The sequence below is a fragment of the Pristiophorus japonicus genome, chromosome 9 (assembly GCF_044704955.1).
Source record: "Pristiophorus japonicus isolate sPriJap1 chromosome 9, sPriJap1.hap1, whole genome shotgun sequence".
Classification (NCBI taxonomy): domain Eukaryota; kingdom Metazoa; phylum Chordata; class Chondrichthyes; family Pristiophoridae; genus Pristiophorus; species Pristiophorus japonicus.
Window position 1 is genome coordinate 129,139,070 of NC_091985.1, and position 13,973 is coordinate 129,153,042.

Sequence of the window (13,973 nt, forward strand, 5' to 3'; positions counted from 1 at the left end):
TAAGTTGGGTGGCAGTGTGAGCTGCGAGGAGGATGTTATGAGGCTGCAGAGTGACTTGGATAGGTTAGGTGAGTGGGCAAATGCATGGCAGATGAAGTATAATGTGGATAAATGTGAGGTTATCCACTTTGGTGGTAAAAACCGAGAGACAGACTATTATCTGAATGGTGACAGATTAGGAAAAGGGGAGGTGCAATGAGGCCTGGGTGTCATGGTACATCAGTCATTGAAGGTACAGCAGGCAGTTAAGAAAGCAAATGGCATGTTGGCCTTCATAGCGAGAGGATTTGAGTACAGGGGCAGGGAGGTGTTACTACAGTTGTACAAAGCCTTGGTGAGGCCACACCTGGAGTATTGTGTACAGTTTTGGTCTCCTAACTTGAGGAAGGACATTCTTGCTATTGAGAGAGTGCAGCGAAGGTTCACCAGACTGATTCCCGGGATGGCGGGACTGACCTATCAAGAAAGACTGGATCAACTGGGCTTGTATTCACTGGAGTTCAGAAGAATGAGAGGGGATCTCATAGAAACGTTTAAAATTCTGACGGCTTTAGACAGGTTAGATGCAGGAAGAATGTTCCCAATGTTGGGGAAGTCCAGAACCAGGGGACACAGTCTAAGGATAAGGGGTAAGCCATTTAGGACCGAGATGAGGAGAAACTTCTTCACCCAGAGAGTGGTGAACCTGTGGAATTCTCTACCACAGAAAGTTGTTGAGGCCAATTCACTAAATATATTCAAAAAGGAGTTAGATGTAGTCCTTACTACTAGGGGGATCAAGGGGTATGGCGAGAAAGCAGGAATGGGGTACTGAAGTTGCATGTTCAGCCATGAACTCATTGAATGGCGGTGCAGGCTTGAAGGGCCTAATGGCCGACTCCTGCACCTATTTTCTATGTTTCTATATGTATAAAAACCATCAAATTTATTATTTTCTAAATTTCCAATGCAATGCAGAAATAGCCAGTTCAAATTCATAAAAACATAAGTATTAGGAGCAGGAGTAGGCCATTTGGTCCCTTGGGCCTGCTTTGCCATTTAATACGATCATGGCTGATCTTTGACATCAACTCCACTTTCCCACCCAATCCCCATATCCCTTGATTCCCCTAGAGTCCAAGGGGCCGAAATTGCCCTCCACCTCATTTGGGGCGGATAATTTGAATTAAATTAATATTCTCCGCCCGAATCGATAGGGGGATGAATAGAGTGAAATTGGCCTCTTTAAATTATGATGTCAGCGTGACACAGATGTGCCATGATATGCTGACACGTAGCAACGTCCCTCTGCTTCAGTTAAACGGGAGGGCCGCTGCGAGCTCTGCACTCACTTTAGTGGTGCCCACTGGGCTACCAGGGAGAGCTCTGGCAAGGCCACTGGTCCAGCACCCAAGAGAGGGTGTCGAGCTGCCTATCGGTGGCCCGGCCAAACCCGTGGCTACCATTGTTGGGCCGACTTCAGAGTTGGCCAACCAGCAAAATAAAATGGCGCCCGCGGCAATGCGCCCTCCCCTTTAAGGGTAGACATTCCGCCCAGCTACTGGCAGCTTCTTGCCGTGAAAAACTGTCGAGGGCAGCGACTGCCGGACGCTCCACTCCCGCAGGCAATTTCCCTCTTAGAGGCGGTAATGCAGCTTAAAGGGGGGGGGCAATTTTGGCGCCCAAACCTTGCATTATCATAAACTTCTATTAATTACTAATGGTAATAAGACCATTTATATTAAACCCATCTTCTCAAATGTTTTTTGAGTCCATATTTTAGCATTTTTTTGGTGCTTCTTTCGACATGTTATTTCCATTTATTCTCTATACATTTTACAGCAAATGATGTCACAAGCAATTGAGACCATTCATCAGTGTGGATTACCCTTTATGTTTTCAATTACTAATCCTTGTTAGATTCAAAATAGTTCTGTAATTTCCCTACATTTGCCAACCCCGTATGATATTGTGTAACCATCAACCAACCCTTCACCTTCCGACTGCCCATGAATTAATTTTCTCCTAACTTCTTTCAGTTCCTGGCCCCTAACCCTTGACCTTCCAACTAACAAGTTAATTGACATAGAATTCCTCAATTGGAGCCTATAGGCTGGTGTGCAATGTTGAGGTTCAGTCTCAGATACATGGAGTAATAATCAAGTGAGTTTCAATGAAAAGAGATTAGAAGATTCCAGCCATTATTTAGCCCCATGCTTGTCTCTCCTAATCACAGGTGTATAGTTGAAGCAATCTCTCACCTCTCTTTGGCCCTGAGCAAGTGCAGAAATGCTCTAAATTGAATAACTCATAATTCCACAGATCACACTGCCCTTCATTGCTGGAATTCTGGGTTTGAGTTCATTCCAGATGAATTAAATAAAAGTCTCCTCTTTCTTGTAGCTAAGAGACCTATATGATATTAATTGTTGGGTTTCAACCCAGTTCTTGATGGGGTGGGTTGACAGTGCAAAACCACCCATAACTGGGTGCAGTTTTGTGCTGAATTTGTCATTTCTCTCAGGGCTAAATCTAGTGGTCATTTGCCCTTTTAAGAATAAGAGGAACTAGACAGGAAGTACAGGCTGCTGGTAAAAAAATAATGACCAGAAAAGATGATAAATTATAAAGCTACATGCTAAGAAAACATTGGCAACGACAGTGGGAAAACATCACAGTGATGGAAAAACTCACAGCAGGAGAAGAGAAAATGTGGCAATTCAGTTGATTTACTTACTGGGAATTGGACAGGTGAAAAAAAACGTCAAACAAAATAATTGGTATGGCATAAGTAATACAGCTGAGCTAACAGCTTTATTTTGGGAAGAGCTGCATTTTAGTAATGTCACGAGGCTGAGACTGATGAAAGCACTGGCTCGGTCTGTGTGTTTGCATAGATCAGAAGGATGGCCTTTGGAGAGAAAAAAAAAACAAGACATCAAAAATCTATGTGTGCTTGAAGTGCCTTGAGGTCGAAACTAAACAAATGTGTTTCGCCTTACAGGAACTGAGAGGCAAATAACATCAACGATTTAAATTTGTAGAACAATTCCTATGTAAAAAAAGCATCTTCGATAGATTTCCAATGGGGAAAGGTTGATGCAGAGCAGCAAGTCAAAGAATTTAAGGGGCAATGTCAAAATTGGAGAGTTTTGAAGGTAGCGATAAAGGTAGAAAGGCATGGTGATTCTGGAAGACATTTGAGATGGCAAGGACATAATGCTGAAAGTTTGGGCTGCGACAGAGGAGGTGATGTAATGATAGAATGTACAGCACAGAAAGAGGCCCTTCGGCCCATCGTGAGTGTGGGCAACTCTTTGCAGGAGCATTCTAGAAAGAATTCCACCAATAAAGTATAACGATTTGTAAATGCTCCTTTACTCCAGTGTCAAATGTTTCACATCAGTAACCTATGGGGAGAGAAAAAGTGCTGGTAATTTAGAAATACTTGGGCTGGTTTTTGTCCCGTTTTTAGGCAGGAACAGGCTGGTAGCACAACGGACATCACAGTGTGGAACTTAGGGGGGATTTTTGGGGGAAATCAGCAGGCACGTTTGGTGGTGGGTTGGGAGGGAAACATTTTTTTTGGATAAGGGGTCAGGACCCCACTGTAAACCCACCGCCATGAGCCTTTCCCAAATGTCGGGTATGTCAATGACAGACCTGACATGCAACAGCGGTGGAGACAATTGAGCCAATTATTGGCTCGTTTCGCAGCTCTTAACAGTGATATTTTACTCACCTTTTAACTTTATCAGGTCACACACAGATTTCACGCTGTTCCTGGACCCCGTCTGTTCATTTGAGGTGGAGGTTAAGTGGCCATTGAAGCAGATGATTGGTGACAAGTGTTAAAACTTGTTTAAAATCTCACAATTTAAATCAGCAAACTTTCCAAACCCAGAGACTCTTTGGTTTCTCCCCTTGGAAGACAGATTGTGCTTTATGCAGGCTGCAAGTCTTTGTAGCAAACTCTCCAGCCAGGCTCACCTCATTGCAGCAACTTCTCTCACCTTTGACAGGTTGCTTCTGTCATCTCACCTTCAACTGGTATCTACTCCATTGATGGGAACCATTTACACTCTGTCACATTGGCACTCAGCACGATGAACCCCAACACCAGCATCACGAGGTACACCAGCAGCACCAACAACAACACCAACCTTCTCCGCAATCACCTGATGCTGCACAGGACACAGGACATCAGCACCTGACCACATTGCTGCCCGGGACACCAGGGATGGCCTCACCATGGCCACACTTACTTCACTTGGCACTGTATACCCTGGCTGCCACATGATGCGCCAGATTGGCACCACCCCACACCAACACCATAAAGCATCCCTACAATGCCCAAGCCATTCTTTTCACACTCATCAGCATTGCGGGGGGTACCATTATGTCTCACCATTCACTGCAACACATAAGCCACGTCCAAAGGCGCACACAGATCTGTCCAAGAAGGCAAAGTGTTGAAAATAAAGGTCTCAATGTTTGACAACACATCAGCAGAAACTTTACATGAACATTGGCAATACCACCCAAGTGATCACCCTCGTGTGTTGTTAGTTGGACTAGGATGATGGTGAGTGTGAGGGGTGGCTAGTGAGATGGCGATGTGATAATGTAGATAGAGAGAGAGAGGGATGGGTGGAGGTGCAATGTAAGTTGATGTGAGTAATGAGGTGCAGAAGTAGGGTAGGGAAGGCAGAGTGATGAAGATGTGATGAGTGGCACAGCAGGATGAGGTTGAGTGTGGCTTTGCAGTAACGTTTCATGATCCACTGAGATCATTGAATGGTTTGCGCCACTGCAGCGAGGTCCTCAACAACATCCCTGCTTGTACCCTCTTCTGCAATGTGCAACCAGGCTGTGTTGGTGTCCTGGGGATGTCTCTTGGGAATGGAAGAGAACCTCCCTGCGTGCTGTAACTCTCTCCATAAGCATATAGAGGGAGTGATGGGAGAGTCTTAGTAGAGCTATGCACCTCTATTCACCTCTGTCAGTGTTTGCAGCACCTCAATACTGCAGACCACTGACAGCACAAATATCAAACTAAATTTGCGCATGATCTCTTTAAGGAAACCGGCTGATGATGCGTCATCAAATGACGTTATCATACTGCTTCCTTCAATTGGCCGGCAAACATGCTGGGCGGGCTTAACAAGCCCAATCAGGGGAAAATCATTTTGGACAGCGGGCTGGAGCCAGCTGTGAGGTCAGGACCTGGCCCCGACTTCGCATACCACGGACCCAGGGAGGTAGGGTAAATCGCGGCCTTACTGTCTCATTGCCACTGTGATCTGCCCATCTGCATTTCCATTGGAACCTAGACATAGATGCCCAGAGTGGCTGCCTGAAGTAGGTGGAAAGCTCATTAACATATGTAAATTGTGGTCTCATAACTTCAGTAGGGCCCCAATGCCATTCTAGTGTGGTGAACGCTCAGTGCTGGATCTGTCCAGTACTATTGGATAGCACAGAACAATAATGGACATATCTGGAGATATTAGACACTCACCTACAAATCGATTATTGGTATCTATCTGGAGAGTTGAAGGAGGTTTATTGACGGTGTTTTCTGCCTGAAATTGTCCTCCTTTTCTTTGTTGTAGCATTTTTTGCCATTTCAACCATTCTCTTAACATAGAGAGGTGTTTGCATCACTGGAGACTGAGAATGGTAATGGTTACCCTTACTGACTGCAGGAAGTGGAGGAACAAGACCAGCAGCAGCAACAACAGCAACTTGTATTTATATAGCATCTTTAATGTCGAAAAATGTCCAAAGATGCTTCACAGGAGCGTTATCAAACACCAAGCCACGTAAAGAGATTTTAGGGCAGGTGACCAGAAACCTGGTCAAAGAGGTAGGTTTTAAGGAGCGTCTTGAAGAACACGAGAGAGGTAGAAAGATTGTAAAATTTGGAGCAGGGGGTGGGTGGGTACATTGAAAATGTCAAAACTGAGATTGATCGATTTTTGTTAGACAAGGGTATTAGGGGATATGGAACCAAGATGGTGGATGGGTTTAAGATACAGATCAGCCATGATCTAAGTGAATGCCGAGATAGGCTCGAGGAGCTGAGTAGCCTCCTCCTATTCCTGTGTCCCTATTTCAGGGTTTTATTCAGAAATGTGCACCATATCAGTCTCAGGCAGCTGAGGGCATTTTACCCAATTACAACATTCACAGTAAATTCCTTCTGGATGTATTCATTATTCATATGCTTTGTTATTGTGTAACTGCATCTCCTTTTTATCAAATCTAAGAGCCATTTAATCAATTAGCATATTGATTCTGCCTTATTTTCCTCTCTGGCTTGTTATTACTGATTTACTATTATGTTGGTTTTCAGAGAAAATAATGCCTGATACATTTTTGAAACCTGAAGGAACATCCCTCAGAGGCTGCCAATGCGTTTCACAGTATAATGGGGTTTTCATATTGTTTCCTTTTACAAAAAAAAACTTGCATTTATATAGTGCCTTTCATGACCTCAGAATATCCCAAAGCACTTTACAGCCAATGAAGCACAGTCACTGTTGTAATGTAGAAAATACATCAGCAGCGCTGCAAATTCCCACAAACAGCAATGCAATAATGACCAGATAATCTGTTTTAGTGATTTTGATTTGGGTTTAATATAAACTCCCATGCTCTTCCTCTAAATAGTGCCACAGGATCTTTTACATCCACCCGAGGGAGCAGATGGGTTTTGGTTTAACATCTCATTCAAAGGACAGCACCTCCAACAGTGCAGCACCCTCAGTACCGCATTGGAGTGTCAGCCTAGATTTATGTGATCAAGTCTTTAGAGTGGGACTTGAACCCACAACCTTCTGACTCAAAGGCCAGGGTCTTACCCACTGAGCCACGGCTGACACATAGGTGAAAAGACTAAAACATAAACTTTGCTATTAGCTAAAGCGTTGTCCATTCCTTTTCGCAAAATGGGGCACCTTCAATGAGGGTCAAGTAACTGAGCTCTCAACAATGACAAAGTATTTACTGCACAGAAACAGGCCATTCGACCCAACAGGTCCATACCGTTGCTGGATTACATTGATTAGTGGGAACAAAGCCTACAATTAGGACTTGTGATTCTAGGTGTATCATTGGCAAGTACATCGGACTAAACCGTCTAATTCAATTACTCGTATCTCAAAGAAACATCCCACAGGTTCAATGAGCTAAGTTTGATCCAGCACCGCAACTGCCCATGTAAAATGAGGTTATCCATACCCAAACACAATACAGGCTTAACTGAATCCTCAGTTAATTAATGATTTGTTTATTCATTGATCTAGGGGGCTAATGAGAATTGGTGCTGTTCCCCCCCAAATTTGTTTTGCTATGCAGCAGAGTCTATCCTCAACTGAAAGTGATGGTCTGGATTTAGTGGTAATAATAATGGTGAGGATATCAGTGCTTATCATTATTGTGGAGTAAATCGGACAATAACTTCCAGCGTCCGCACACGCGCAGTTAAACGCAGAAATCAGGAAGTAGCTGTGCGAGCTGCCCTCCTCCTCCAGAAGCTGTGCTACACCGCCTCGCTGAGACTGGCATTGAAATCCATTTCAGGGTGTGAAACTGCAGTACTTACCCACAAAACATGGCAAAGAAAGTTATTGCTGGTGCAATCAGGTATAAGTGAATTTTTAATGGCATAAGTCTTAATTACTGCCAAACAACCTCTCTGGCCCTGTAAATTTACTCTTACAAGTGTGGAGTCACATTCTTTCAGAATTTAATTATTGCTGGAGATTTTTTTAAAGTTTAAAATTAAAAATAATGTTATTTTTTTTAACTTTTTCTTTCTGTCTCTTTTATTTCTCTTAATCCCATCTTTTTTTTACCTCACTTTTTCTTTCTGTATATGATTTTGCATTGAATTAAATTTAATTTATACTTCCTGGTTTAGACTCTGTGTGACTCAGTGAGAATTCTTCAATCCGATTGGTTGAAAAGACACACTGTTGCTTTCCCAGTTCACACATGCCACTGATCCCCTGTAGAGGATGCCACACTGAAAATGATCTTTAGGAACCGCAAGTTGCCGCTCAAAAGCCCACGAAAAGTCTGTGGGCAGCTGTAAGCGGAATGAGTTTTGCTTTGTCACTGACCGCAAAATCCGGGCCAATGTTGATAGACAGTGGTGCAGATTTTCTGATCTGGACTTTAATCGGACATGAGTTGGGTGACACGATCATTAGTATAGTAATGTTGTTGCTATGCTAATTGGTCATTAGTATACTAATTCTCCCCAACTTATCAGGGTCATTTATGTAGTGGGGACAAGCTTCATATTGAGCCTGGCATTGGGAATTTGACCTTAAAGATCTGCTTACAAGATATAAAAAGTAAATTTAAAGGGTAAGACTACTTAAAGGTAAGTGCGGCTTATGGGGATATAAATATTGGTAGCTTTTAGAAAAGCTGCAAATTATGTTAATATTTATATTTCAGCATTTCCAAAAGTTGCCTAGGTAACAAATAGCTGACAAAACCCCAGTGGCCTACACAACAACTGTGGAGGCAGGAGGCTGAACCCGTATTCAGTAATGGAGCAGCGCAGGAGATTCTAACCTTCTGTTTGATGGCTGGCAAAGTGGGGGAAGGTGAAAAATGCAGGTGCCATGAGGAGATCTTCCTATAGGAAAGCAACACAGTAATACCTGGAAGAATACAATTTGACTGGGGCAGCTGACCGTTTTTGCCAAACCCATGGTGCATAATTTTCTCCCATTTGGCTACACTTACTTTATACTCTTCCATCGGACGTAACTGGAAAGGTTGGAAAATCACCCTAGCAAGCAAAATACAGCCGTTTGCTAATTGATAAATGAAGAATGAATGATCAATGGTACTATTTAATGTAAGGAAGTACACGTTGACAACATAAAAAGTGCATTCTTCAAGGAATATGCTCCATCATATAGTTCAAATTATCATATTACATCCAGTTTTTGGCATGGAAACCTATTATAATTAAATTGTAGATGCAATGTTATAAAATGATATATTAGGATTGAAACAAAATTTACCTTGAATGAGACTTGCATATGACAAGAATGGCTTTACATTTATAGCTATTGGCTAAAAGAGATTTAGTCTTGGTAAAGATTTGCTGAGAGCAGGGATTGTTAGGTAGTGATTTGCTCAAAGCTGTGGCATATCTGTCAATACCGAGAACTCAAAGTGATTCATGATATTTCTAATTTAGGTTATGCTCAGCTTCAGGTAGTCTGTTGCATATCATAGAATCATAGAAGGAGGCCATTTGGCCTATCGAGCCTACGCCTAATCTTTCGAAGAGCAATCCAGTTAGTTGCACTTCGCTGCTCTGTTTTTTGGGATGAATTGTACTGTCCTTTGTTGTGACACAACATGTTAAATAATCTCTTAACATTTACCTTAAACTTGAAAAAGTAATTTCACAAACAACTGGAGCAGGCCATTTATTCTCCTTGAAGTGATTGATCTGTCTTCAGAGTCTTAGTCGCTAATGAATGGATGCTGGAGAGCTCATGCTTTTCTTTAATATTGCATGAGCTACATTTACATTATTGAGGATTGGCTCAGTCGTTTTAACTGTGTTTGATGTAATTAAGCAATATACATTGGAGCTGGCAAGTTAGCAAGAGGTTTGATTTATGTAACTAGTATGCTGCATGATTGGATATTTGGGACATATTGGCACATATATTTTGGACATTAACAAGAAGACTACATTTGTGCAATCGATATGATGTTCAAGTATGGAATTCTTTGTGCACAGTAGTTGTTTGGTGAGGATGGAAGAGTGATGAATAATTTATCGATTATTATGTATAATATTTGAGAGTAGTTTGTATTTTGGTTCATTTTTTCAGATGTGAAGTGTGAAAATGTATTATTAAAATGTACAGTTAAACAATGCCACGATTTCAAAATTTTCATCCTTGTTTACAAATCACTCCATGGCCTTGCCCCTCCCTATCTCTGTAAACTTTTTCAGCCTCACGCGATGTCTGTGCTCCTCAAATTCTGGCATCTTGAACATCCCTCGTTATAATTGCTCAACCATCGGTGGCCGTGCCTTCAGCTGTTTGGGCCCTAAGCTCTGGAATTCCCTCCCTAAACCTCTCTACCACTCGCTCCTCCTTCAAGACGCTCCTTGAAACCTACCTCTTGAAACAAGCTTTTGGTCATCTGCTTTCTTCTTTTGTGGCTTGGTATCAAATTTATCTGTTTTGTCTTGTAACACTGTTGTGAAGTGCCTTGGGATGTTTTACTACGTTATAGGCCCTATATAAATAAAAGTTATTATTATTATTGTTAAAGGAATATTCTCTGTTCCACATTTTATTTGATAACATAAGAAATAGGAGCAGGAGTAGGCCATTTGGCCCATCGAGCCTGCTCCGCCATTCAGTAAGATCTTGGTTGATCTGATCATGGACCAGTTCTACTTCCCTGCCTGCTCCCCATAACCCTTTACTCCTTTATCGCTCAAAAATCTGTCTATCTCCGCCTTAACTATATTCAAAGACCCAGCCTCCACAGCTCCCTGGGGCAGAGAATTCCATAGATTTACAATCCTCTGAGAGAAGAAATTTCTCCTCATCTCAGTTTTAAATGGGCGGCCCCTTATTCTGAGACTATGTCCCCTAGTTTTAGTTTCCCCTATGATTGGAAATATCCTTTCTGCATCTATCTTGTCTAGTCCCTTCATTATCTTATATGTTTTGATAAGATCACGTCTCATTCTTCTGAACTCCAATGTGTATAGGCCCAACCTACTCAACCTATCTTCATAAGTCAACTCCCTCATCTCTGGAATTAACCTAGTGAACCTTCTCTGAACAGCCTCCAATGCAAGTATATCCTTCCTTAATACGGAGACCAAAACTGTACACAGGTCTTACCAATACCCTGTACGGTTGTCGCAGGACTTCTCTGCTTTTATACTCTATCCCCCTTGCAATAAAGGCCAACATTCCATTTGCCTTCCTGATTACTTAATGTACCTGCATACTAACTTTTTGTGTTTCATGCACAAGGACCACCAGGTGTACTGCAACACTTTGCAAATTTTCTCCATTTAAATTGGAATTTGCTTTTCTATTTTTTCCTGCCAAAGTGGATAACATCACATTTTCCCACATTATACTCCATTTGCCAGATTTTTGCTCACTCACTTAGACTGTCTATATCCTTTGCAGACTTTTTGTATCCTCCTCACAATTTGCTTTCCTACCCATCTTTGTATCATCAGAAAACTTGGCTACTTTACACTCTGTTCTTTCATCCAAGTCCTTTAATATAGATTGTAAATAGTTGAGGACCCAGCACCAATCCCTGCGGCACCCCACTAGTCACTGTTTGCCAACCGGAAAATGACCCATTTATCCCAACTCTCTGTTTTCTGTTAGTTAGCCAATCCTCTATCCATGCTAATATATTACCCCAAGCCCCGTGAACTTTTATCTTATGCAGTAACCTTTTATGTGGCACATTATCGAATGCCTTCTAGAAATCCTAATATACCACATCCACTGGTTCCCCCTTATCCACACTGCTCGTTACATCCTCGAAGAACTCCAGCAAATTTGTCAACCATGATTTCTGTTGTAGGCATTAGGTACCTGCTGAATATATCAAAACCTAGGGCAACGGCACCTGTAGCATAAGGTTAGAACTACACCTGTAGTATAAGGTTAGAACTAAATATGTAACTCTAATACCATAAAATGGCTACCCGTGAGGCCTCAAGGGATTTCTGTTAGCTGAATTAGACCGCATTCCTGGAAACTGATAATTGTTGTTTCCTACACACAGGACTAACAAGCTAATCAGCCAAGCCTCAGGACTAAATGTTCTGGTGGAAGTAAGGACAATACGACTCTGTAACAGGATTAAGATAAGGAGGCTACCAAAGACAGCACCCAAGGACAGTAAGATAAGGGACGCCTGGAACATGTTACATGAGTCATTCCTAGCAACACATCTCTTAGCAACACATCTCTTAGCAACACATGAGCCACTTTATGTTTAGAAACTAACTCTATCTATTGGTCGAATTGAATTTATAATCTATATGATGTAACTGTAGTAAACTGTTGTAAAACATATAAAGATCCATGAAACCCTTTGTTCTGCGGAGTGAAGTGCCTGGATCCAGTCCTGAGGCTTCCTCCCCGCTGGCATTAATAAAGGCCGCATTTGCGTTGGAACCGACTCTGAGTGTTGAGTGATTCTTCTGATAAAACACTAACACTAACAATTTCCCTTTCATAAAACCATGCTGACTCTGCTTCAATTATACTTTTTCAAATGTTCTGCTATTGCTTCCTTAATAATGGACTCCAGCATTTTCCCATTGACAGATGTTAACCTAACTGGTCTATAGTTTCCTACTTTTTGTCTGCCTCCTTTTTTAAATAGGGGCTTTACATTTGCAGTTTTCCAATCCGCTGGGACCGCCCTAGAATCCAGCGAATTTTGGTAAATTACAACCAATGCATCCACTATCTCTGCAGCCATCTCTTTTAAGACCCTAGGATGTAAGCCATCAGGTCCAGGGGACTTCTCTGCCTTTCATCCCATTATTTTACCGAGTACTACTTCATTAGTGATAGTGATTGTATTAAGTTCCTCCCTCCCTATAGCCCCTTGATTATCCATTATTGGGATGTTTTTAGTGTCTTCTACCGTGAAGACCGATACAAAATATTTGTTCAAGGTCTCTGCCATTTCCCTGTTCTCCATTATTAATTCCCCAGTCTCATCCTCTAGTGGACCAACATTTGCTTTAGCCATTCTTTTCCTTTTTATGTACCTGTAGAAACTCTTACTATCTGTTTTTTACATGTTGTGCTAGCTTACTTTCATAATCTATCTTCCCTCTCTTTATCATTTTTTTAGTCGTTCTTTGCTGGCTTTTTACAGTTTCCCAATCCTCTGGGCCTCCCACTATTCTTGGCCACATTGTATGCCCTTGTTTTCAATTTGATACCATCCCTTATTTCCTTAGTTAGCCACGGATGGTTATCCCTTCTCTTACAGTCTTTCCTTCTCATTGGGATATATTTATGTTGAGAGTTATGAAATATCTCCTTAAATGTCTGCCACTGCTCATCAACCATCCCATACTTTAATCTATTTTTCCAGTCCACTTTCGCCAACTCTGCCTTCATACCTTTGTAGTCTCCTTTATTTAAGCTTAGGATCCTGCTTTGAGAACCAACTTTTTCATCCTCCAACTGAATTTGAAATTCAACCATGTTATGGTCACTCATTCTTGGAGGATCCTTTACTGCAAGATCATTTATTAATCCTGTCTCATTACACAGTACCAGATCTAAGATAGCCCGCTCCCTGGTTGGTTCTGCAACGTACTGTTCCAGGAAACTATCCCGGATACACTCTATGAACTCCTCCTCAAGGCTACCCTGGCCAATTTGCTTTGTCCAATCAATATGAAGGTTAAAATCGCCCATGATTATTGCCGTTCCTTTATTACAAGCCTCCATTATTTCTTGATTTATGCTCCGTCCAACAGTGTAGCTACTGTTAGGGGGCCTATAGACTATGCTCACCAGCGACTTTTTCCCCTTATTATTCCTTCTTTCCACCCAAACTGATTCAGCATCTTGATCCTCAGAGCTCACTAATGCACTGATCCCATCCTTTATTAACAGTGCTATCTGACCTGCTTTTCCTTTCTGTCTGTCCTTCTGAATTGTCAAATACCCCTGAATATTTAGTTCCCAGTCCTGATCACCTTGCAACCACGTCTTCGTAATGGCTATCAGATCATACCCATTTGTATCTATTTGTGCTGTCAACTTATCTATTTTGTTACGAATGCTGCATGCATTCAGATAAAGAGCTTTTACATTTGTTTTTTTATCATTATTTTTCTGATACACTTTTATGTTTATACACTCTGTCCCTTCCTGTCACGCTCTGATTTTTTATTTCCCCCAGTGCCACCCTGTTCTATT